At 42.3% G+C, this 26,334-nt stretch overlaps 1 protein-coding gene across 6 annotated transcripts in view; it reads left to right on the top strand.

The window, feature by feature from the left end:
• COBLL1 (cordon-bleu WH2 repeat protein like 1) overlaps positions 1-26,334 on the top strand; it is a 150,324-nt gene that overhangs the window by 2,510 nt on the left and 121,480 nt on the right. The window lies entirely within an intron of this gene.

Genomic DNA, 26,334 nt, shown 5'->3' with positions numbered 1-26,334 from the left:
CTTTTTTTTTCCCCCCTCATAGACTCCTTTAGCCCAGGCTGGTCGGGAACTCCATTTATAGTTGAGAGTGACTTCCTGCCTCTGCCTCCTAATTACTGAGATTATGGGCATACAGGACCACACGCCACAGGAGAAAATATTTTCAAGAACCTTTGCCTGTACCTTCCAAACTTAAGGGAAGATCTCTGGAAAACTGTACAGCCACATGAGCTACAATAATACCTAACAGGATCCTTTAAAAAATGAATTCCGAATGGCCTGCCTTCACCCACTTGTCTATTGGCATATAATTCCACATGCTTGTTATGTCTGTTGGGTATTCGGGATTAAAATTTGCTTTTTCTAAAAAACAAAACAAAATAAAAAAGCTGTAGACCTTTACAAGTGTATAAATTGTGGGAAAATAAGAGTGTTTAGTAGGTGGCAGAGTACAATCTTAATATGATATAATTGTTGGTTTTGAAGGTAGGTTCCTTACTATAGAAGTAATTATATCATGACTCAATACCTAATAGCTGGTGAGGCCTTCTTTAGTTCTTATCCGTGGGTATTGTTGTTCAAAAGAAGTCCTCTGTTGTCTGTAATTTTCCAAGGGTTTTGCTCTTGTAACAGGTTATTTGAAAGACAAATCAATGCAGCAAACATTTTACAAAGGGGCCCAGAGGAATCCCTCTGCTCGAGTTCCTGAGCCAATTAGTAAAACCTGAGGTTTGACACGACTGTTCACTGGGTTCATTGATTTGAATAGTCTCCTGACTGTGGTAAAATACAACAACTCTACATTTTAGCAAATCGTCGGTGTTGAATCATTAACCTAGAGCTACAGTTTTAGATACGGGTTTTCCTCCTAGAGGAAACTTGGCCCACTCCATAACGGAGTTGGAGGCGGTGCCTTTAAGAGGTGGTAAGGTCATTAAGGGAGATTAAAGGGGGTGGGTTGGCTATGGGTGGAGAATACTGTGGTAAAGTGAGCCTGGCTTTCTCTGCTCCCCTTCTGCTCCGTTTCTCCTGCTGTGCTACCTGTACTTTAGGCTCTCACCTGATGAACACCTGAGCTCAGACTTTCAGCCTCTACAGCTGGAGCCAAACACAGCTCTTTCTGTGCATTGTGCTTAAGTAGCCACCGGCCACTTGCTGTGTGTCTTGTAGGCTTGCCTTTTCACTTTGAAAAACCGCTGCTGAGCTTAGACTTCAAAGCCACTGCGTTTCAAACAGCCTTGATTTTACTTGGAGATTAAATGTTTGTTTATTTACTTCTCCCATGAGTTGGTTTGTTTTTCAGAGAGTCCTTCAAAGGGGAGGGCAGACATTGAACTCTGAATTTTTCTGCTTCAACCTCTTGCAAATACTGCCTTTTTGTGTGCTATGATACCAGGCAGGATTAAAGGTTGCATGTTATGTGCATGTTACTTACACACACACACACACACACACACACACACACACACACACACGCATGATTTTAAAGTTGCAAAAAGCAGTTGATTTGAACTGGCTTCTGGCACTTGTTCCAACTGACCAACCTAAAACAGAAAATAATCATAGTAATTGAGCTGCCTAGTAGCAGCTAATTAATGGTTTAAGCTGTAAGTAATGAACTAGTTATGCCTTAACCAGCTGTGTGCTGATGGACAAAGCTGTGTGGCCAATAGAGTTGTTTTCTGTAAGTGGTGTGCGGTGGTGTGTGGTTTCACAACCTGCCATGATAGTAGGAGCTGTCCAGTTCTCATTTCTCCATTCAAATTAAATATAGCATTTCGAATTCATCTTACTAATCTTCGTTCTGAATGTTCAGAGATATCACATAACACGTATCCACATATGTGTATGTTATCTGATGTCTATCATCTATATCATATAGGTTTTTACATAGTTTTAATTTGTATTGTGACATGTGAAAATTATAATACTCACTTGTTTCCTTGGAAGGAAATGCTAGGGTGGCCAGTGTGTCTTTGAAGAGATGGGCGTTGTTGAGACACTGGTTGAAGAGCTGAAAGGTTTTAGAGGTGAGAGTAGTAACCAAACATGGTTTTCCTTTTAACGTGGATAGCTAGTGCTAGGAGTTAGAGTTTCCTGTGGTCAGTGATGGCCCCAAAGTATTACATAGAACATTCTAGAAAGGAACACTTTGTGAATGTTGTCACATCTCTTTCTGAGCAGCATGATGGCACATTGTGCCATCTGGATTTAGTCCATCTTATCCAACCCAAGAGATGACTTGGCTTAGTGTACAGTGCTGTGTGTGTCCACCTATCCATCGTCTGCCGCCTGCTGCTCAGTCACTCGGTAGCCATCTTGGATATCATCACCTCAGTCAACTCAAGAAACCAATATTTGCTGGATATCTCATGTTGTAACCCCAGGACTTGGGGATTTGAGGCAGGACAACTGCCATGAGTTCCAGCCATGCAGGGCTACAGAGTAAGACCTGGTCTCAAATAATAACATTAAAGTAATCATCATCATCATCGTCAGAAACCCCCCATTTTACTTAATAATGGTGCCAATGTTCCAAGATTTGTGATTCTGAAAGTTTAGATATGCCGGGAAGAAATTAAGTGCTTTCTTGAGCTGAAAATACAAAACGATGTGAAGGAGACACATTCACCTCATGTCATCTTCTGGTTGTTGTTTCTAGCATCTCTCACTGTTCCTCATTTGTAAATTAAACTATCTGAGGTAGGGGTATGCATAGGGCAGCACGGCTGGATAGGCTTCAGAGCCAGCTGCGGTTTTGGGCATCCATGGGAGACTTGGAACACTACTTACTCTTTTGGGGTAAAGTTATCCAAGCTTTGCATCTTCGTCCTCCTGACTGTGGCTTTAATTGCCGAGGAAAAGCAGTGCGATTGCTGACCTCAGCTTGAGACTTTTATCTCTGAAATCATGTGCTTCTGCCGGCGCTCTTTGCTTACCCAAGATAAAGCTGCTTTTTTGACTTTTCGAAATGTAAATGTCAAAGTCTGACTTGACCTTGCTTTGAAGGACCTGTACTGTTTTGATTCTGAGAGAAACCTGGAATAGACCGGAAGTTAACGAGCTCACTTTATACTCTCACAGCTTGGGAGCAGTGGGGTTTTAATTGGAGGGCTAGGGAAAAATTAAGGAAGGGCTTAACTGCCTCCTTTCTTCTGCCTCTGTTTGGATGCATTGTGGGTTCTAGAGTTTTGACTTTTGAATATCTAGCATATGCTTGCGACATGAGACTCAGCCAGGTAACTTGTAAACCAGTGTCTGGGCTTTCTCACACACACAACTGCTTTGGCTTGGTCTGGGCCAAGGGGCATGGCTAGGTTTACCCGTGCAACCAGGTTTGAGAGCTACTAGTTAACAGCAGCCCCTGAGGTTGTGATGGAGGCACTGCTGTTTTTAAGGAACTAAGCTTGATCTTGAGTTTCTAAGGATCCTACTCAACATTTCTGTGCATTATTTTTTTATTTTTAAAATAGTTGCCCTTTTTTTGGAGGCAGTATATTAACTTCATCTTATAATTGCTGAGTTAACATGGCCAGGAACACAAAACTCCACTGGAAGCAAGACACTGTTTCCAAACCTGTGTCTTTGATCTGTAGGTGTCCTGTCACACCTGAGCTTGCAGTTGTGTCAGTTTTACATTTGATGCTATGGTTTATACTTAACGGGCCAAACGTGTTTTTATTTCAAGTTGTCTGAAGAGTTCATTATCCTCACTCTCTTCAAAACAATATCTATAGTATATATATTTTTAAATGCTACAAATTCAATGACTATAAAAGTGTGTAACATTTAAAAAAAAGATTAACTATTTGCACTGTGTGTTGAAACTCATAATAGGTTAGTTATGGTAAATTATGTTTTCAAACTCCCAGTGAACCGTGTACTGTGTACTCACAGTAAATGTCAATCCTTTGTTGTGTGACAAGGTGTTTATTTTTGTAGTGAGGTGGCTGTGAAGTGTATTTACAGCAAAATTTCAAAAGTAAGAGAGCTTACCACACTTGAGTGAAGTTGTTTAGTAAAACAGTGCTCAATTTCTTCTTCTAAGCCTTAGCTTCCTCAGAGTGAGGTAGAGGGAAACAGAGAAACCATTTGTTAGGTAGGATGTATTTACATAGCAGCGCAGAGCCTTTAGTCATGGCACTCAGCAAAACAGAGGCAGGCGGATCTCTCTGAGTTTGAGGCCAGCCTGGTCTGCAAAGGGAGTCCAGGACAGGCAAAGCTACACAAAGAAACCATGTCTTAGAAAAATAAACAACAACAAACGGACCTCCTTTCATTTGATTTGTCAAATATTCAGTAGCTCTTGCTTTTATATAAGATGATTGATTTGGGTGGGGGGACATTGGGAAATTGGCTTTAGAAATTAGTCTGTACCCTGTAGGAAAAAAGAAACAATTCGATACAGTCAGTACTTTGGTGCCCATTTAAGGCCTGGTTTATGCTTAGAACTTAAGATCCTCTACCCTACCTCATGGATTTGCAGATCCTAGCCTGACAAATCGTGTCCTGCATGTCAAGGCAAGACTCTTGTGTTTTTCTCCCCCCCCCTTTTTTTTTTTCCATTTTTAAGATTGTAGTAAGTGATACAATGTAAAGTTTACTATCTTAAGACATTTGGAAATAAACATTTAGTTGTATTAAGCATGTTCATATTGCACCTCTATCCCCATGCCCATTGTTATGTTCAACCTGAATGTTCATTTTCATTAAACGGAGGTCTGCTTCCGCATTTTGCTGCTCCGAGCAACCGTTCTACTTTTTGCCAGTGCTTCTGATCACACCGGATTATCCCTCACAAGTCGGGGTCTGGTCTTTTGTGACCTGCTTTTTTTTCACGTGGCTCGGTGCCGTCAATGTTTACATGTTGTAGTTTGTATGAGCACTTCATCCCCTTTGTGTTGGCTTCCAAGGTGTCTGTGTGTAAAGATCCAGCCACCCACCTGCAGATGCTTGGTCTCCTCCAGAGTTCAGTTATTGTGAGTAGTGATGCTGTGCCTCTGGGTATGCAGGTAGCTCCGAGGAGATCCAGTTTCCAGCCCTTAGTGAGAAGTGGAACTGCTGCCTCGTATAGCCCTCTCTCCCTGCCTGCCTGCTCTCTGTCTGTCTGTCTGTCTCCCTGTCCGTCTGTCCATCCATCCTTCCTTCAAGACAGGGTCTCACTATGTACTACAGATTGGCCTTGAACTCAAGATCTACTTCAGCTTCCTGATATGGGAACATAGGTGTGTGCTCTAACGGCTGTCACTCTAAAGTGTGTTTTAATTGTTGGGAGACAGGGTGTAGTTCTGTAGCTCTGGCTGCTTGAAACTCGCTATGTAGCCAAAGCTGTCATCTGCCTCTGGAATACTGGGATTCCAAGCGTGTGCTTCTACCTAGCTCTGTTTAATCTCTGGAGGAGTTTCTATAGTGTTTTCCATGTTAGTTACATCATTTTACACTTCAGCAGATAAACATTAACAGCAGATAAAGCTTCTACATTCTTCACTATCTCAATAACTGTAATCACCTGGCTGCCCCTCGTGGTAACAGTAGCCATCCTAGTGGTGTGACAGAGTGTCTCATACTGGGATTCATCTATACTTCCTGATGGTTAGTGACTCCATGTTGCTCTTCACTTGTTGTCTGCTTTTGGCTGCCTCTTTATCTTCTTAGGAGACTTACCTGTTCAAGGACTTTGAATGTTTTTGAAACAGGTTTTCTTGGTTTTGGTTTTTGAACTTAGCAGGTCTCTGTATATTCATTTTTTTGTTCTCCTCCCTGTGTTTTTGAGGTGCTGAATTAGCTGCACCATGCACTTGGACACTGTACTCACAGGATAGCTGAACAGATCAGATGCTGATCTTGTAGCCTGTAAAGCTAAGAAAATGTACACATTCAGATGCTTTCTATGGAAGAGATGGCTGATACCCAGCATAACTTGGGAAGTAAAAATATGAAGTATTGTTTTTTTTAATTAAAATACTATTTACTTTTAAATATTGAAGACAATTGTCCATTGGCTCTAAATGATTTATACATTCAGAAAATAAAATACATCAGAGGTTTTGCAAAATAGTAAAATTTTTATTTCTCTTTTCAAATGAAGACCAGGCTTGGCCCTTGGCAAATATATTTGAATGTTAACATTTAGAAGATACAGGATTACTTTCCGTTATCTTATATTTGCTGGACTTTTAGACTCCTCCACTAGAGAAACCTTTACAAACAATGACAGATGTGATTAGAGTTTTAGCAGTAAATGCCCAGGAAGAAAGGACCCAAGGTGGATGGAATTCAAGTTCCTATCTAAGTTTTGAAAACATTTCTTTCGTGTGTGTGTGTGTGTGTGTGTGTGTGTGTGTGTGTATGTGTGTGTGTAGTCAGACGATTTCTCTTGCTGCTCTGTGTTGTAGGGATCAAAGTCAGTGTCCGACTCAGTAGCAGCCGCCCTGCCAGCTGAGCCATCTTACTAGCCCATATCTAGTGTTTGACTCTGAACTTATTTTAAGAGTTAAGTCAAGCTATCTTTTATAATTTCCAGCTTTTTTTTTTTTTTTTTTTTTTTTTGTTCCTTGTTAAAGATATCTCTTAGCTTTGGGTCTGTTAGTGTTCTAACATTAGTATGATAGCTATGAGACTTTTTTTTTTTTTTCATGACTCTGCTTTGCTAAATTTTTCCCCATCTGCTATAATAAAAACAAACTAAAAGTATGGGAGAATGAAGTTTCCCATGACTATTTATAAAGGGCCAAGGGGCTCCGGTTCTGCATACAGGCTCCCTATCTGAGGAATGCCTGCCTTGGAAGAGGCTTTTCAAGGATTGGCTGGTCCTTAGGAAGCGTGGAGTGAGACTGGTCTCAGTTTTTGAGACAGTAAAGAATGTTACAGCAGTAGCATTGAATGGAGACTTGTAGCTTTGAATGGATTTTTAGGTAGATAATACAGCTTTTCAAAACTCAGAGTCACCATGGCTTCCAGACAGTAATTTGTATCTCAGACTCATTGCTGTCATGTAGTGTTTGATTTTTTTTTTTTTTTAATGTGCCTTTACATGTTAACATGCTTCCTCAGGGAACAGGCTCAGAGGTGTGCTGCAGGGATTTGGTAAGGAAATGAGAATGCACTCCAAATTGGGGTCAGCTTCTCAACTTTGTCGGTTTTCCAGGAAACGTGGAGCCACACAGAGGCTTTCAGGTGTGCGGCCACGAGGCTGTGAGGAGGATGGAGGTGCTGGCCGCACTGAGGCCCTCATTTGAATCTCCTCTATATACCGTTGTTCTGTATTGGGTCGTCAGTTTAAATCAGAGCGCAATCCTGTGCTTTCATTTTTCAAAGGATGAGATGAAATAAAGTGCCTCTCTGGCATAATTTTCCCAGACTTGTAAAAAATATGTCATTTGGACATATTTGAAAGAGTATTTTTTAAAAAGTCCATATTTGGGAAAATTTGATTTTTGGAAAATGATTCAAATGGTTTAGAGGCAAGATTTTGAACTATTGTTGAACATGAGCTTTATAATAGTTTGGGTTCGTAATATGGTTGTGCATAACGTTTTTGATTTTGTGTGTAAGTTGACTTTTAAATAGGACCGAATGCCAGAATTACTACGTTATGTTGTTGTAGTCTTGGCCCCATTGTGGAAAAACTTATGTTCGCAGTGTGATCGATTTGAATGCTTAACACTGCTGGAGTTTCTCTTTGCTGTTCCTGTGATAAACTACCCTGACGAAAGCAACTTAAGGGAGAAAGGACTTATTCTGGTTCATGGCTCCCCGGGGGCCATGAGTACCGTCGTCGTGGTGGGAAAGTAAAAACAAAGAGCTTACGCAGCTAGGGAGCTGAGACTGAGGGACACTGGCTCAGTTACTTCCTCCTGTTATATAGGGCAGGGTGTCAGCCGGTGGAGGGGCACCACTCTGGAAAGTGGACCTCAGTCAATCATGGTTATCCCTCAGGCATGCCCGGAGGCTCCTCTTTCAGGTGAATCTCCAGTTCACCAAGCTGACAGTTGAGATTAACCATCATGGACACCAGGCCATTGGCTGCCTTTTGGTATATTTGCTAAAATCACATTATTTCCTTGCTTAGGGCCTAATACCACAGCTTCTGTAAATACAAAAGCTCTATTTCTAAGGAAGTAGTTAAGGCTCAACCCTAGGTGAGGAATTGGCCAGTCCTGGAAGATTTCCATCAGTCTACCCTGTCTTCATGCACACACGCACACGGCATTATTTTTGCAGAAACAGAAGTCTGGAAGTATTAGATGAACCCAAAGGGAGCAGTGGTGGCTGGAGCCAGCAGTTCAACAGCTGTCGCAGCTCTGTGTCAGTTCAAATAGTCTAGAAAAACAGGAAGTTGAGCTGCTAATGGGAAAATGACTGGGACCCTTCCATTCTGGCCTCACTGGTTGTGCTAACGCTTTCTAGACCATCAAATCAAAGTAGTCAGAATAGTTATAGGGACCATTGAGTTTACTTGCTCACTTGGGTTAAAGAGTTAGAACACGGTGGAGTGTCAGAGCAGCAGCCTGGTTTTCCTCCCTTGTTCTGTTTTTTTTTTTTTTGTTTTTTTTTTTGTTCTTGTTTTTGAGACAAGGTTTCTCTGTGTAGCCTTGGTTGTCCTGGACTTGCTTTGTAGACCAGGTTGGCCTTGAACTCACAGAGATCCGACTGCCTCTGGCTCCCAAGTGTGTTGGGATTAAAGGTGTGTGCTACCACGCCCGGTGTCCTCCTTTGCTCTTTTACACTAGATTGCCACTTGCTGTGTCACTGCCTTAAAAGAATAGAGGCAACGATAAGAAACCTATCCTCCCACGAACGAGGTTGCTATATAAGAGGCTGCTATCTGTGTTTCCTGTCCTTTGGCCACTTTGTTCCTCTGCTGTCTGTTAATTCTGTAGATGGCTGCAAATGTTCTGGGCAAAGCATCCTACCAGGCTGGGGCGGGGGGGAGGTGCCTTCGTCCTCTTTCTCGTGTCTGTGTAAGATGTGTCCCTAGAGAGCAGTTAGAAACTCTGGTTTTTGCTAGACTTTAAGTGGATGAAACTGAAAGTGGCAGAAAAGAATGTCTGTACTGAAAGGAGGTAAGTATGAAATGTTTATCTTTATGCTCGTATGCTACCAGTCTTTATCTCTGTGTAATTGTTTAAGTGCATGCTCGTGTGGATGCACACACATGCATGCAGGTACATGCGCACACGTGTTTATATGGAGGCCAGAGATTGACCGTGGCTGCATTCTTCTATTACTCTCCTCTGTATTTTTGGTGAGGTCTTTCCTCCCTCCCTGAGCCCAGAGCTCACCAATTGGTCCAGAGAGTTCTGGGACTCTACCTGTCTCCAGTCATCCTGACCCACCACCCCCAGCTTGGTATGTGGCGCTGGACGTCTGAACTTAGCTCTTTATGTTTGTGTGGCAGGCCTGTTACTCAGTGACCCATCGCCACAGCCCCATGCCTTTCTGTTTTCTCTCTTTTGTAGGTTAGTTTTCGTTGAGATAATTTATTCCCTATGAACTGTTTTCCTATCTAAGAAAGTGTGAGCTATGTCATCACTTCAAGAAAAATCCAAGTGATCTGTCAAGAAAAATCCAAGTGATCTGAAAGAGGTCATACAGCCGTTTTCCCCTTGACATTACATGTGGGCCACGTTTTCCTCTCCAGTGTATGTCTGCCTCTAGTCCACTGTCCTTTACCATGATTTCTTTGGGAAGTGCAGTCTGCTTTGGAAGGTGTAGTTTTCAAAAAGGAATTGTCGCCTTCCAAGTATGATGTTATGTATTTGTAGAACTGTACAGGGCCTCAATTCATACTGAATGCTAAGAAAATATAGTCCGGGATTTGTGAAGACTGAGAACCTATTTCCAGCAACCCACTTAGGTTGCTGGTTATATGACACATGGTTTTGAACTCATTTAGAGAAGTTTTTAGGATTTTCAAATCAAATTTACAATTTCATGTACATACTTGAAATGTGGCATTTTGGGACTTTTAAGTTTTCAACTCTGAATAGACTCTGTAAGCTGGAATTGATTGTAGTGCTAAAAGCTTTTGGGAACAATTGAATATTAGTAATATTTTTTGATAACTCAAATCCATTTTGTGGTCTGTTTCTCTGCCTATTAAGTACATCAAAAGTTAAAACTGAGTCAGGTGTGGTGATACATGCCTTTAATCCCAGCACTCAGGGAGGCAGAGGCAGGCCCATGGCTGTGAGTTCGAGGCCAGCTTGGCCTACAAAGCAAGTCCAGGACAACCAAGGCTACCCCTGTATTGGGGGTAGGGAGGGGAGTTAAAATTGGCCAGCTGTGTAAGCCTATATAGGCCGATTTCTGTAAGCTCAAAGTAAGCCAGAGCTACCTATGTAGTTTGAGGTCTACCTGTTGTGCAGAGTGAGATCTTATCCCTAAAATGAGAGAAGGAGAGAAAGACAAAGAAAGAGAGGGAAGGAGAGGCCAGTCATCAGAAGTGGGGTGTTTGAAAATTGGATTTGGTCATTCATTGCTCCTTTAGAATTACTTTGAAAACTAAGTGGCATGGAGACGAATCCGTAGGTGTTTGGAATGGCTTGGACATGAACGAGGAGTAAATCAGTGGTAGTTGCCACAGGGACCAAGCAGCAAACGCTTCTTAACTTCTGCCGATAGTCTTCCCCGTGGACTTGAAGGGACTTCCTCTGAAGAAGCAATGTGTAAATGTTCTGGCACTTTCCTGTCTCACTCTAATCATTAAAGGCATCTGCGATGTTTTTTATTCTTTGAACCAAAGGGCCAAACCCACTGTTGACTGCAGTGTTATTCATCCTGCAGTGTGATTTGGGTGGTGGGTGAGGGACTTGTCCTAGTTGAGTCACCAAGTAGCTGCTGAGCTATTGTGGCTCTAAGGCATTTTCTGGGATGATGCACAGCCACGCAGGCGCTACCAGGTCCTCTCAGGGAAGTATAAGGAGGTCAAAGGTAGTGCTGCTTGGGAGTCCAGAAGAGAGGCCTTTCCCTTAGTTTTAGAGACCAAACTGCCTACCACTGCCAAGGAAACGCTGATTTTAGTGATGCTTGCATTTAAAGCTCAAAAGTTTTAGAGATGTAAAGCATGTTTATTTTGAAAATCAAATGGTGAACTTTTTTGGAATTTGGCGTAATAACTTTAATTCTTATGCAATTTATATTTTAAAAATATTTGTATATCAGTTGTGTATGTTAGTTTCTTTCCTTTAGCCCTTTGTAGTTGGCTAACATTTTTACACTGTTTACCTCAGAAGCTAATGTCAGGGAGTTTGAAAGGGGGCGGGGGGGGGGGCGGTGTTGTCTTTCGTTCTCCTTAGAGTGTCAATTGCTAAATGATCAAATTGGTACTTGGGATGAAGATGGAAAAAAAAAAAAAAAAGAACAAAAGCCAAGAACCGGATGCTCAGAGAGCTGAGAAAGGAAAGACAGCAATTTCTGGTGGTGGAAAAACACATGCTTGTGCCACTGATCAAGCCATTCTGAGGGCCTTAACTCAAGAGAGCTTAGTTACTTAGAATGTTATATGTACAGGATTATATGCAGCCTCATCAAGAGCAACATGTGTAGCTAGGAATATAGCGTAGGTCAAATCTGAAATGTAGCCCACAGGCTCATGATTGGGGCACTTCGGGCGCCAGTGGTAGCAGCAGAGTTTTGGAGGGATATTTTGGAACTAGGTTAGCTGAGGTGTGGGACACAGGGGCTGACCTTTGAGGGCTGTAACCTGGTGCTGCTTCAGGCTCTATTTCTGTTTCATGGTCTTCTGAGATTAGAACTTTAGCCAGGGTCTGGCTATCCTGAAATCCCCAATGGCTTCCCTACCTCCAGGGCCTAAAACGGAAGCTGTGAGCCACAGTAAGCCTGTCCCTCACAAGTTGCTTCTGTCAGTATTTTGTCACCATGACAACCTAAGTAACATAGGAGCGGGAAGCTCTCATCCCTGGTCAGATTAATAGTTGTGTTAATGAAACAACCCCTTAGTATGTATGGGTTCTATCATTTATTTGATTGTTTTTCTAATAGGTGGACTATTTAAATGACATGGAAGAGTGAGAAGCTATTTTTAGATCCTGCATTATTGCCATGTACACCACCGCCTCTGCGGTGACTGGGGTTAACATGAACATTCCTGATGTGACACAGTGGCTTATAATCTAATCCCAGCACATGCGAGGCTGTGGCAGGAGGATTATAGTGAGTTCAAGCAAGACCACCTTCAGCAATAGTGTGACTCTCAGGCTCAACAAAACCAAACCAGACAAATAACAAAAACTATAAACAAGCAAAACAAATCAAACCACACTACAAAAGGAACATTTCCTGCCCCCTCCCTCTTTGCTGGGAATCATACTCCGGACCTCATGCCTGACTGTGCCCCATTTTAGTTTTATTATTTCTTGGAATGCTGGTAGGATACTGTAATTTAAATTTTTTTCTCAGATCCACATGACAAATGCAATTTAAATAGTACGCAACATATCAGTTAATAGATCTTAGTGCTAGCACACCAACGAAGTGGTCACTTAAACATTTTACTTTTGTTTTAAATGTCTTGTGTCTATCTGGGTTTATGTTTCTATGCACGTGTGAGTTCAGGTGTCCTCTGAGAATGTCAGGTCTCCTGGAGCTGGAGTTAACAGGTAGTTTGGGAGCCATCTTGCTGTGGGTTGCTGAGAAGAGCTGAGAAGAACTGTAAGAGCAGCTGGTGGCCTTAACTACTTAACTATCTCTCCAGCCCCAATAAATGCTTCTAACAGAAACCATATTTTGTAGTGAACCAGATGTAAAATTTCAGTTACTTAAGTAACATGAAGATTTTTGTTTCCTGGTCTCACAGCCTCTTGTCAGGTGCTCAAGAGCCTTGTGCCCTCCAAGTGAAGCCATGTGTCCCTTATAGTCATGAGCAAAAATGCTTGTCTGTTGTTTTATAATTATTCAATAATGCTGGTTTGTACCTTGCTTTAAACTTAGTAGACCTTGGCTATCATTCCTGTTCTTATAAAGTCCTTATCATTACCATTACCATCATCATCATCACCATCATCCTCATCACCACCATCCTCATCACCACCATCCTCATCACCATCACCACCATCATCACCATCATCTAGCTTTGTCTGTTGACAGATATTTAGGTTTGCTTATCCAGGCACACTCTACCCTTGACTAAGTGTTCATAGTAGTATTTTTCACATCTACTGTGAAATACAAAAGGGCGGAGGCCATGTTCTTGGCTACTCCTTTTGTGTGAATACCAGCTTTTAATTGAACTTCTGCACATACTCGGACCAATAACAATTAGCTGATGGGTAGGAATCAATTGAGACTGTGGGAACTTGAGTCAGAGCTCCGTGTTGGGGATGGAGGCAAGGGAATTTGCTTATACAGTAAAGAAGGAGAGACTCCGCTGTGCTGTGTGCTGGAGAGAGTGGAGCACTAACTGCCCACTTTCATAAGCACTGACTGTAGGCAGTTGTTAGGTTGCTGCACAAGGTATTATGACATCACTGTAGATTTCTTCTCACTCTTGAGATGCTTTGTGGTACTTAAGAAACATATTCTACTGAGATTGGATGAAACATAGTCTTTATAGCACAAGTGAAAATTCTCAGTGCTCTGTTTCCATCTTATATTTATGAGGTAAAATTAAAGGACTTCTAGACGATGCTGTTCTTTTTTTTTTTTTTTCTTGTTTTTGTTTTTTGAGACAGGGTTTCTCTGTGTAGCCTTGGCTGTCCTGGATTCGCTTTGTACACCAGGCTGGCCTCAAACTCATAGCGATCCACCTGCTTCTGCCTCCCAAGTGCTGGGATTAAAGGTGTGCACCACCACACCCGGCTGATGATGTTTTTATTTACAGGTCTAACGCTCATGTTTGAATCCGGACAGGAAAGAGGACTTGATTTCATACATCAGATTAGGGCTTTTGAAGGTGAAGCACTCATTGAGTGCACGAGCCGGCAAGCAGTAGCTAATCATTCTTACTTTGTCAAGGCTGGAGAATCCAAGTTATCAATGACCTTGGCATTTGGCCGCAGGAGTCCTGTTTGCAGAGGCATTGGCCTGTTGACAGAGACAACAAAAGATCGAAACGTAAGATAGAATTATGAATGGTCTGTTTGTTCTAGCTCTAAAGTGAAGAGATTTTTGAATTCGGAGGTATTCTGAAGGCAAGAAATTAAATTGTGTCAGGTGTGGTGGTGCAGGCCTATAATTCCAGCATTCTAGTAATCCAGAATTCTGGAAGCCAAGGCGGGAGGATCTGAAGGCCCAGGCTACCCAGGACTGTATAATGAGACTCTGCCTCACAGAACAAAACCTGTAACAACCTCCACTTCCCAAATTGCCAGAAAATCACCTAAAGAACACAACCCATTTTTCTGATGGCTTTGAATGTTTTTTTTTTTCTTACTAGCTTTAAGGGCTGCTTGAAATTTTCCCCCCAAATGGGTGTAAAACTACAAACTGTATAGTTCATAGAAACATGTTCATCTGTGGCCTTCCTCCCCCCCCCCCAAGGATATTTTGACAAAACATTGGGTACTGTACGGTCTAAAATAAGATGAACTCCTAAGCCAGACGCCATCTCTAAAACCAACAACAACAAAACAATAAAACCTTTGAGGGAAATGAGAGGAGGAAAGGAAGGTGTCGAGAGAGGCACAGGATTGAGTGAGGGTGGATGTGGGGGAGGTGAGAGCACTCAATGCATCAGACACATGTATGGAATTGTCAGGGAACAAACTTAATTAAAAACAAAACAAAAAGCCCTTTGTGAAATGATAACATATGGACAGGTGATCTCGACGTCCTTGGAGCATTTAAATGTGAGTCATGATCTCTTCACTCCGTGCCACAGCCTCCTCACAATTGTCTGATGGAATGAACCAGCGCGCTTGGCTCTCTGGCATTTAACAGCATTGGTTTTGGTTTCAAACAAAACTGGTCCATCCAGAAGTCAGATGGCACTTGGCAGGCTGCTGTTTTGTAGGGTGAGCTCAGGCAGAGGATCTGGCGCCGAGTCTCTCTCCACTGCTTCCTGGCTTGAGCACTGTGCGATCCCCTCCGTGGTAGTGGTGGGAAAGTCTAGGACCACAGAATCAAACTGTGGAAAGAAGACTAGCATGTACCGGGCATGTGATAGGGTCGAAAATTTCAAATAACCGTCTACATTCTTAGAAAGCAGCCCATTGTGATGTTGACATCATCACTGCAGCTAACAGGAAACTGAGGGCTAGAGACAAGGATGCCCACTTCTCCTTTGCCTTTCCCAGGAAGTAGAGGTTGAGGTTTGGTGAAGCTTTGTAAATCCACTGTGAAAAAATCTGTTCTAAGTACACGGCTCTTGCTTTTTTTTTTTCTCCACAAAAAGAAAAGAAAGCTGCCCCCCCCCCCCCTCCCATTAGATTAGGAATGTGCTACCAAGGTGATTGCCAGGCTGCACGTCTAATCATTCCCCTGGGCTGTTCCGGGAGCTTGTGGCAAGTCTGGGCAGTTTAGTGCAACCCTGTCTGAGGGGGTAAAGTGCTGAATGTCAGATTGTTTGACTACTAGGCATAAGGCCCTCCATTCAATGACTGGGCTCGGGAGCCTTTATTTGGACAAAGACGGTTGAATGGCCCCTAGTTTCCTTTCTTGGTGGCTGCGATAAAACAAAGCATCTTAGGGAGTAAAGGGTTCATTTGGCTTCTACTTCCAGGTCACAGTTCATTATTGAGGAAGTCAGGACAGGCACTGACGTAGAGTTGGTGGAGGAATGCTGCTTACTGGCTTACTTCCAGGCCACTGTATTAAGTGGGATAAGCAGCCTACAGATGGTGCTGGCACAGTGGGCTGTACCATCCCACATGAACTGAGATAGTCCTCCACAGACAGGACTGCAGACCAAGCTGATCTAGTGACTCTAGTTGACAGTGGAAGGTAACTAGGACAGTGGATTTATATATTAACTTGATTGTTAAAATTTCTTTTTGTTTTCTTTTAACAGGAATATAGCCAGGCATGGTCATACACACCTATAATCCCAGCATTCACGGAGGCAGAGGCAGGTGGATCTCTGTGAGTTTGAGGCCAGCGAATCCAGGACAGCCAAGGCTACACAGAGAAACCCTGTCTTGAAACAAACAAACAAACAAACAAACAAACAAACCAAAAAAACAAAACAAAACCGAACCAAACCAATCAACCAAAACCTAGGAATATATGCTAGGAATTGAACCTAGGACCTTATGCATGCTAGGCAAGAATTGTCTACCACTGTACTGTACTCCAAGACATATGTAAGTTGCTTGAGACAAGCTTTCATTACTTTTTTTTTTTCAAATCTAAGAAGAAAGTCTCATTCAAAATTTCTTGACACCATATCAGCTTTTTTTGTGATAGATATTATTGATGTATTCTAGGTTATACCCAGGGATAGACTCAGTGCTTAAGAGTTTTCAAAGAAACTGGGTGCTTCTGGTAATTTGCTAAACAGCACAGACTTTATAACAGTGTCAGAGGTCAAACAAATATTTGTAAAATATTTTTCAAGTAAATAATGACCCCAGACAGGTATTTGTGAAGTCAGGCTTCCACTTTTAAAATATACAAGGTTGTAGTAACTTAGGTGACACTGGGCCTGGTGACACACACTTTTTAATCCCAACACTTGGAAGATAGAGGCAGGTACCTCTCTGTGACTTGTATAGAATAAGTTTTGGGCCAGCCAGGGCCACATAGTAAGAGCCTGTAGCAACCCCACGCCTACAAAAGAGCAACAAAACAAGACAACAGGTTTGACTTGCCTGATAGTAGTCACAGGAGGGATGCCAGCTTAGCAGGTGCCGTATCAGCAGCTTGACTTGTACTCTTGTGCTTAGTGGCAACATTCCGCTGACATCCAGCACTTTGTTCCAAAGAAGAGTCTGTATCTTGAAGTGTTACTGTGTGGAATCACATCACCAGGCAGTGGTAGATCTGGAAACCAAGGATGAAATAGGAAACTGTGTAGGCCTTGGAACTGTTCTACATTTGTGTCCGTTCTGCCATGGAGAACCACCAGTGTGGCAAAGCCAGAGTGTAGCAGAAGTTACCTTAAATGGGACAAAACACTTATCTTATTTTATTTTATTGTTCTGAAATCATTTTTTTTATTGTAAAACTAACAAGCTTAATACAGAATATTGAAAGAACTAGTGACTTTACAAAGAATAATATTTGTTTTTGCCTTGTGGAGATAATAATGCAAATAATTGGCATTTTTAACATTTTCCTGACACATTATGATTTTTACAAATTTTTATATTTTGTGCAAACGACCTCCAGTAGTCAAATACTGAGGAGAGGGTTGGGCTAAGTGGTTTTCTTCTCTCATTGGATCCTGGGGTTACAGCTGAGTGTGTTAAGCAGGATCCTGAAGGAAGTGCAGTAAGCAGCGTCTTAGAGATGCATTTGTCAGAGTACTGCCTAATACCTCAAAGTCTACAATCTTTCCAAAACAGTGCACATAACTTTGTATATAGAGTGCATGCTTCTAGACTGTTTCATGAGGATTTCTGTTTTTGACTTACAAGTACTGTATTCATGTTTTCTTTTAAGTTTATGTTATAAATTGTTCAGTTACTTAAAATTCATTCAGAAATTCTCTTTGAAATGACTGCATAACAAGTCCCTTTATAGAGTATCCCTGTGTGGTTTGGTGTTATTTTTAAGCTTTTGCCTCTCTGAACCTTTGAACTGACCCCAGTGAAATCATTAACTAAAAAGGAGGGAAGCTTCAGTGTCGGAAGAGGACCATCCTCCAAGCCTGCTGCTATGAAGGAACTGTCCACAGCGTTAGTTCCACAGCTAGAAACAGAAGACCAGTGCAGCCTTTTGCAGAATCTAAACAGTTTACTTAAGAAAAAACAAAACAAATCAACAACAACAGCAACAAAAAAACCCCACGTATTTACAGAAAGCCAGCTTTATCAGATGCTGGGTTGGGCATTACATTCATAATATTACTGTAACACCTGAAAGTTGTATTCGTAGAACAAGAGGAAAAGGTGATTCTGTCTTAATAATGTACACCTTCGGCTGGCAGGTGGCTCAGGGGGTAGAATTGCTTGCACTCAGGCCTAACAACCTGAATTCCATCCCTGGATCCCATAAGGTGGCAGGAGAGAACCCTCTCCTGACAGGTGTCCTCTGCCTTCCACTTGTGTTATGGCATACACACCCCTGCACTCACACATACTGACACATACATGCACACACACACACACAAATATACATATATAATCAGTACATATATATGTACATGCATCTTTAAACAACCTCTGAGAGCATGTAATACTTTGTTAATTTAAGGGACATCCAAATCTTTGAAATGCCAGTTAGTCAGAGAGTTTTCGATTTTTTTTCTCTGTTGAATGGTAGCATGTCTGGTTCATCAGGTGCTGGGGGCCTTTTGAGAAAGTGTACAGGAGTGTGGACCGTGTGGATGGTGTGTGCGTTCTCTTCCTTACTGCTTACACTTTCCCAAAGCTTGACTGTCAATGGACTCCGGGAAGTTAGCACTGATTTCTCTTGGCCATAACCCAGTATAGAAACTGCCTTTCTGGGCCGTCTGTAAAGGCAAGTGTGGGGAAAGCTGCCCTCACCAAGGAGCGTGGATTGCAAGGGCCACTGAGATGCCAAAGGGAAAATTCCTGAGGAGAGCAGTTAGTAACCCAGGAGGAGCGAGGTCGATTGCTATGGCAGCAAGAGGCGGTTAACTTTCTTCGTCCCTTCCCTGCCAGGCCGGCTGGCTCAGCAGACATGGCTCAAGCAGCCAGTCTTGACAGGCAGCAGTGGAGGCCATTCTTCATCTGAGGACGCTCCGGCAAGTCATCTTTATTGCCTTAAACTTGGGACTGATTTTGGCACAGGGCCAAGGCATGCTGGCGGTAGCTGAAGGGAGCTATATCTGAAGGGCAGAATTAATGACCGCTAACTGAGCACGAGTTCACGTGACAATTGTCTATAGCTGAGTGGTTGGAAGTGTTTGAGTATCTATCATATAATATGACTTATGCAAGACTGACTTAACCTGCCCCCTCCCCTTTCTTCCATTTTGTTTTGGGACAAGGTTTTTCTCAGTGGCCAGGAAGTCCCCAAAGATGCTAGGCTGGCTGGTCACAGAACCCCAGGTGTTACCCTGTCTCTACCTCTTCTGCACCAGGATGGCAAGACTCCTTGTTACCATGCCTGGCTCTTCACGTGGTGTCTGGGGATCAGACTAAGGTCCCAGTGTTCACAGGCAGACCCTCTATGGACATGGACCAGGGCTGAGTGCTCTCCTTAGCCCCAGCTTTGGTTTCTGCTCAGTGAGGCAGTAGCTGCTATTTGGCTTGGGGTCATGGTTTTCCCAAGTAGAAATCAGGCTGTTTTGTAACTCATTAATTCATGGAATGCGATTCTCTGTAAGCACATTTTTTTTTTCTAGCCTGTGGCAATCATTAGAAAAGGCTCTACCTGGTAAGATGTAGCGATAGTAAAAGTACACCGTGTCTATATTAAATAACTCTATTACCTTTTCCTCTAGGAAAGAAACATAAGTAAGTGTACAAGTGGAGGTTAATGTTAGTTATGGTTCCTCACGAGAAGACTTTGTCTCTGAGCCTGTCATGGTTTTGTCTTATGTAGGAAGCTCTTCTTTGGTGCTCTTACATCTGTGCCATGTGCACAGACTGGACACTACACACCAAGTTGTTCTGCAAATCAGCTTGCACATCTGTAGTTGGAAATAGCCCCTCTCTATTACATAGGTGCAAGATGAGAGAACCTTTGCTGATTTCTGAGAATACATCTCAAGAAAAGTAATCCCATTACAACAGGCGATGTGTTTCTTCCTCAAGTTCTTTTGAAAAAAAAGTATTTGTTTGTTTATGTTTTGTCTATATGTACATCTGTATACTAGAAGAGGGCGTCAGATCCCTACATGGGACTATAGTTTTGAACAGTGTGTGCTGCCATGTGGGTGCTGAGAATTGAACTCAGGTCCCCCAGAAGAGTAACCAGCTCTTAACAAGGGAGCCATCTTTAAAAGAAATTTTTTATTAATTTATTGAGATTACAACTCAATTGTTATCCCATCACTTGTATCCTCCCGTTCCTCCCTCCCTCCGACTTTCATCCTTGATAGCCTATGACCATATTGTGGGGGAGGAGGTCCCCCTCAGTCATAGACCTAGGGGAGGGAGCCATCTTTCCAGCCTGTCCACTCTAAATTTTTGGGAAGGTTCCTTCTCCTAAAAGCACAGACTCTCTGGGGTGTGGGGAGTTGGGAGATAGCTGAGGAACTATTGCCTTTGCTTGAGCTCTGAGGTGGCCTCCTTGGGCCAAAGTTCATTTCTAGCTGACCCAATTTAGTGAAAAATTGTCCGGGCCATTTCTGAAGGAAGACATGTTTTTATTCTAACCATGGAGCTCTTAAAGTGGCCCCTACGGGATACTAGTGGCCTGTGTGACTTGAAAGCGAATGACACCTTAAGCAAGTCTGGGCAGCAGGCCAGAATGTATTCCTGTATTATCTAGTGGTTTTTTATTTTGATAAACTCACCAAAATTTAAACAGCTTGGAAGCACATTACACATTAATATTTGTGAAAACTAATTTACTAATACTAATACTAATCTGTGTGAGTAGATTCTAGAGAACTAGGTAATTTTAAAGATTTGCCCAACTCCTTAAGTTTCTAGTCAGTGTTTGTGTGTTTTCTGAAAATAAGAGCATTTTGCTCGGTGTATTGAACTGTCCCAAATAGAAAGACTTGGAAATTCATAAAGTTTTTGTTGTTGTTGTTTTGTTTTTAAGGGCAAATCCAACTGTTGCTCATTAATTTCCTTCTGAAATAACCTTTAAAAACATACACTTTAAATGAAAGTCAGTGAGAGACCCATCTCAGATTTATAAGTAGTGAAGCCACATCAACCTGTTGAAGAACTAGTTTTTCCTCAGGCTTACACACCAGGCTTACACACCTCCTGTGCTGGACATGGCTGCCTTTTTTGCCATCACCAGTCTTTCCTTAGAAATTTCCATTTTTCAGTTGGATTTGTGAAGCCACCCAAACTTCTAATTAAGGGGAAATTATTATTATTTTTGTTTCTCTTGATGGCTCATGTTTGGGAAGCACTTGAAATGTTTAATAGCCATTTGTTTTTCTCATATACATTCTTTTTTATAATATTTATTAATTTATTCATATTACATCTCAATTGTATCCCATGCCTTGTATCCTCCCATTCCTCCCTCCCACTTTCCCCCTATTCCCCTCCCCTATGTCTGTGACTGAGGGGGACCTCCTCCCTCTGTATATGCTCATAGGGCATCAAGTCTCTTCTTGATAGCCTCGTATCCTTCCTCTGAGTGCTGCCATGCCTCCCCACCAAGGGGACGTGGTCAGATATCTCATATACCTTCTATATGTAGAGCTTCTCTACATTTGCATATTTATAATTTTATTTGACCTTTCCCCTTGTCAACAGGGTCTTTGCTGTGTAGTGCTTGATGACTAGGAACTGACTATGTAGACCAGGCTAGCCTCAATTAAGAGAGGTCTGCCTAAAGAATGAGCCACCAGGCCCAGCTAGCTGACTGTTAGAAAAACTCTTATAATGAAACCCATTGATAATGTATGTCTTGTTTTCAACATTTTCCAGCCTTAATGGAGATCATGCAGTTTTGTTTATTGAAGCATTTCAGTTTATTATTATTTTGGAGATATTTATTTCCTTTGTTTTACTTAAGAATATTTTGTATTTTTTTCTTTTTCTTTTTTTTTAAAAGTCAGTCTCTCTCTCAAGATTTATTTATTATTATGAATACAGTATTCTACCTTCACGTATACCTGCACACCAGAAGAGGGCATTAGATCACATTATAGATGATTGTGAGCCACCATGTGGTTGCTGGGAATTGAACTCAGGACCTTTGGAAGAACAGCCAGTGCTCTTAACTGCTGAGCCATCTCTCTAGCCCAGTACTTGTATTTTATAATGCAAAATATTCCCTTATCTTAAAGTATTATTAAATATCTGCCTGAAATAAAATGAAGGTTACTCTTTTCTATTTTTTTCTTGAATAACTGATCTTTTGAAGTGATGCTTTGTCATACATTGAACTTATTTTTGTCTGTGTGTTTGTTGTTGTGCCTTATTTAGATATTTTTTTTTCCTTTTCTTCCTGCTAAAGATACTTCTCTTGAGGTGCCCTAAAGTATTCTTTGCCTTTACTTAAAAATTAATTGTACTATTGTGTGCATGATGTGTGTGGGAGCATTTGTGTCACACTGCACAGTGGAGGTCAGAGGACAACTTCCGTCGGTTGATTCTCACCTTCTACCTTTACGTGAGTTCCAGAGACTGAACTCAGGTCATCAGGCCTACAGGGCAAGCACCTTCACCCACTGAGCCATCTCTCTGGCCTCTTTAAGTGTGATGTAATGTATGGTATGCTTGTATGGTATGCTTTGATGAAATTATTAGCATTCCTTTGTCAAAGGCTCTTGGCTGTTTTCAGCCATTTGTTACCCCAACATGGATTTAGATTTGGAAATGAGATGTGGGGCTGAAATCAGCTTCCACAGTATTTCTGTTGTCTTCACTTTCCCTATTCAGGAGTTTCCGGATCTGTTTTCTTTCCGGGAAGCCTCACCCCTGTCACAAATCTCCATTTCACTCCTCAGGGGTTTCTTTTTGTCTCTGTCCCCGGTTAGAAACTGCCCTGATCAACTAAGCTGCTCTCCCCTGCAGTATTGTAAAGAGATTTCCAGCAGAGATCCCCTGATCCACTCCAAATGTACACAGTCAGAAAGTTGAGGGAAATCCTGGCCAGCTTCCTAGGGTTCCACAACATGCTGGGCATTGGAAAGGCTGCAAACTGCTGGTTAGTTGCCAGAATGCCGGTCATCTACAGAAGAAGTAGTTGTAGGAATCACCCTTGTCTTAAGCAGCTGTTCATGTTACTGGAATACTGGTAAGTGAAAGGTGGAATAATGTCTGTACTAAAGTGATGGTAGTTAGGAGTGGAGGGCAAGTGTGGACTGAATCTCACTTAAATGTTATATAGGATTAAGTCATTAGATTACACCATTACACCGGGAGACACACCACTTTTATAATACTTCTCTAGTTAAAACTATGTCTTTGTAAATAGAGTATTCGAGTGGCATTAGGGCTAATGTCTTTATTCAAGTAGTAAATGGTAGCAGTAAGTATGCGCAGTAAGTAACTACCTAAAACCCAATCAGTTAGTAGGTAGTTAGAAAACTGTTCATTAATTCAACACATTGTTAAATTGTTTTATGCCAGAAAATGGAGGTAAATAATAGGTATAAAAAAGGTAACATTTCTCTGTGGCTAACTGTTTGTAATTGGTTAGGGGAAATAGCCAAGGGATGTGGTACTCATGGTAATTGGCAGGCCTGAGGCTTCCTGGGAGAGAACTCTTGTACTGACCTTTCTTCCTCCTATTCCCCTCCTCCTCCTCCTCCCTTCCCCCTCCTCCTTCCTCTCTCCTTTTTCTCTTTATCTTTTCCTCATCTTTTGGGACAATAGTTCAGGCTGACCTCAGGCGTCACGCTTTTGAAAGCTGGAATTGCAGGTATTAGCCACCATGCCCGGCTCTGGACCTGATCTTAAAGGGGTGTAGATCCCACAGCTGAGGTATGTGGGAAATGTGCTAGGAATTCAGAGATTAGTTCTGTCCCAGGGCACAAGGGGTTTGAAGGTGGAGGTGTGAGGAGTGTGTTGGAGGTTGCCCAGCTGCCTATGTTCTCTGAAGATTATGGTGGACTGACTGTTTTACTTAGTGTTTTTCTTGCTTGTGGAGAAGTAGGGCTTGTTTTTTTTTTTTTTTTATCGCTGTTATGCAACACACACACACCACACACACACACACACACTATACTTGTATCGGATTAAGGAATTTCACTTAGTAATTTAGTACGTTTGTTTTTATATCAGTGGTTCTCAACCTTCTAATGCTATGACCCTGTAACACAGTTCCTCATGTTAGGTTGACCCCCCCAGTAGTAATTAACTTGTTGCAACTTCATAACTGTAATTTAGCTACTGCTATGAATCATAATGTAAATATCTGATATACTACCCCTATAAAAAGTCCATCAAACCACAAAGGGGTCATGACCCATAGGTTGAGAACCCATTTTACCCATGTTTGTACATCATCCTTTTAGTTGAAGGTTTTGTCTATAGATTTTTATTTAATCAGTTTACAGCCCAACCAGGATACCAGTCCATTCCTTCTTCTCTTTCTAATCCACCCTAATGCCCTCCTCTTCCCACTTCCCCCTCCCAAGGAAGTCCCCAAGGGGTACCAAGCCACAGCAGGACTTATAAGTGCATCCTCTTCCCCTGAAGGCAGCACAGCTAGGGGAAAGGGATCCAAAGGCAGGCAACAGAGTCAGAGACAGCCCCTCCCCCACTGTTAGGAGCCCAACATGCTGATTAAGCTGCACATCTGCTGCATAGGTGTAGGGGATCTAGGCCCAGGCCAAGCATGCTCCTTGGTTGGTGGTTCAGTCTCTGTGAGCCTCTATGGGCCCAGGTTAATTAATTCTGTGGGTTTTCTTGAGGTGTCCTTGACCCCTTTGATTCACTCTATCCTTCCTCCCACTCTTCCACAGAACTCCCCGAGCTTGGCCTGTTTTTCGGTTGTGGGTCTGCATCTGTTTCCATCAGCTAGCTTCTGGGTGAAGCCTCTCAGAAGACAGTTATGCTAATTTAGAACATAGATAATTTAGACAGTTTTTTTTTTTCTACCACTAGGTATGGCCAGCTGAAGCTCTGATGGCATTTTGTCAACATCCCTTTGCCCAGGGGCTAACATCTTCGCGATGGAGGCCTGGAGGCTCCCTTCATGCTTCGGTGGAGCACACTTCACCAGGCCTTGGTTCCTTGGCGTTCATTAACCACTGTTTCTTTCTGCTTGGATTCTGTGGCCTCCTCTAATATGCCTTTCACTCACTACTAATCAGAAACACCCAGGGTTTCACTTCTGCCTTTGCTGCTTCAATCAGATCCTGAGTGGATGCAGCTGCCCCAAATATTCAGCCTACAGGTAGAGACGCTTTGAGGTTGTCTTGCCTCAAGCAAGACACAGGCTGTTCAGTATCTCTTGTCACTTCCCATCTCAGCTGACCGCTTGATTTTCCCACAAAGAAGAGAAAACATTTTTGTATCACAAAGGTGATGTGTTTGCTAAATATTTCAGAGTTTTAGAATCTAATGAACTTTTAAACTTCTATTTCCTATTGTTCTGATCTGTTGTCTTCGGTTCCACTCTCCTTTAACTTGTAAAAATTATTACACTTACAGGGATATTTACAAACTTGTGGTGAGTTCATATGGAGCTCCTTTGTCTTCCTCTAACAACCCTGTGAAGGGTTTGCATGGACTCTCATTACTAACTTTCCTTTCTGGCCTCACTTCCCACAGGCTCTTTTATCCACATTCCTTTCACACCTGGGAAGTCACCTGTAGCCTGTCTAGAAATCTAGAGTTTTGCTCATCTCTGCCCTTGCCTGCCCCTCTTCATGTGGAATTCTACTAGCCCAGCTCACTGTCCAGGGGCATCACATGATTATCAGTGGATGTGAGTTCCACATTCCACATTCTTGAAGCTTTCCCTGGTCCTTGAACCAATATATTTCTTCTTACTCTTGCCTTCAGGGTTGCAAGTTTTTACACAAATGGTAAACTTAAATACCAGAGCTCTTCAGCCTTTTCTCTACACTAGCTCTTACTTTCATTGATTTTTTTTTCCCCATGAGAGGCTTTAAGCAATTGCTTTGTCCATAATTACAACTTTGAAGATAGAATAAATTGCATTTTACAAAGGATGATGGAGTAAAAGAATTTGTAATTTTTAAGTAACTGCCGGTTCTAGTCCCACCCCACCCATCTTTTCTCTAGCTTTTACATGTCAGGTAAATGAATCTGGTTCTGTACTTTAGTGTGTTTCAAAATGGTGTGGGGAGGGATGATCTTGTTATATGACTGTGGGGACCAAAAAGATGCCGTTTTGTACCAGGCCTCCATCTCGTCCCCATGGTGAACTTACCCCTTCCCCGGAGTTCCTGGGAAACCCACAAAGGCACATCTGGTAACGGCTCCCAGACACTTGCATCGGGGGCCAGCCAATCAAGTGCAAGTGGGGCAAGACCACAGTGTCAAGATGGATAAAAATCTCCCCTTGCAGTTTGGCTTAATCCCCCTACCCAAACCAGCTTTAAGGCCAACTTTGCAGTAACCCCCTTACCCAATCATGTAAGGCCAAGGCTTGGGAAAGTCTCACTTGCATTTTTTTGCCTTTATAATCCTTGAACCCTAAGGAATCGGGGCC

This window comes from Acomys minous (genome assembly GCF_964271855.1).
Source record: "Acomys minous genome assembly, chromosome: 10".
Classification (NCBI taxonomy): domain Eukaryota; kingdom Metazoa; phylum Chordata; class Mammalia; order Rodentia; family Muridae; genus Acomys; species Acomys minous.
The sequence above is the reverse complement of the archived record's forward strand: the minus strand, read 5'-3'. Positions and strand labels throughout refer to the sequence as shown.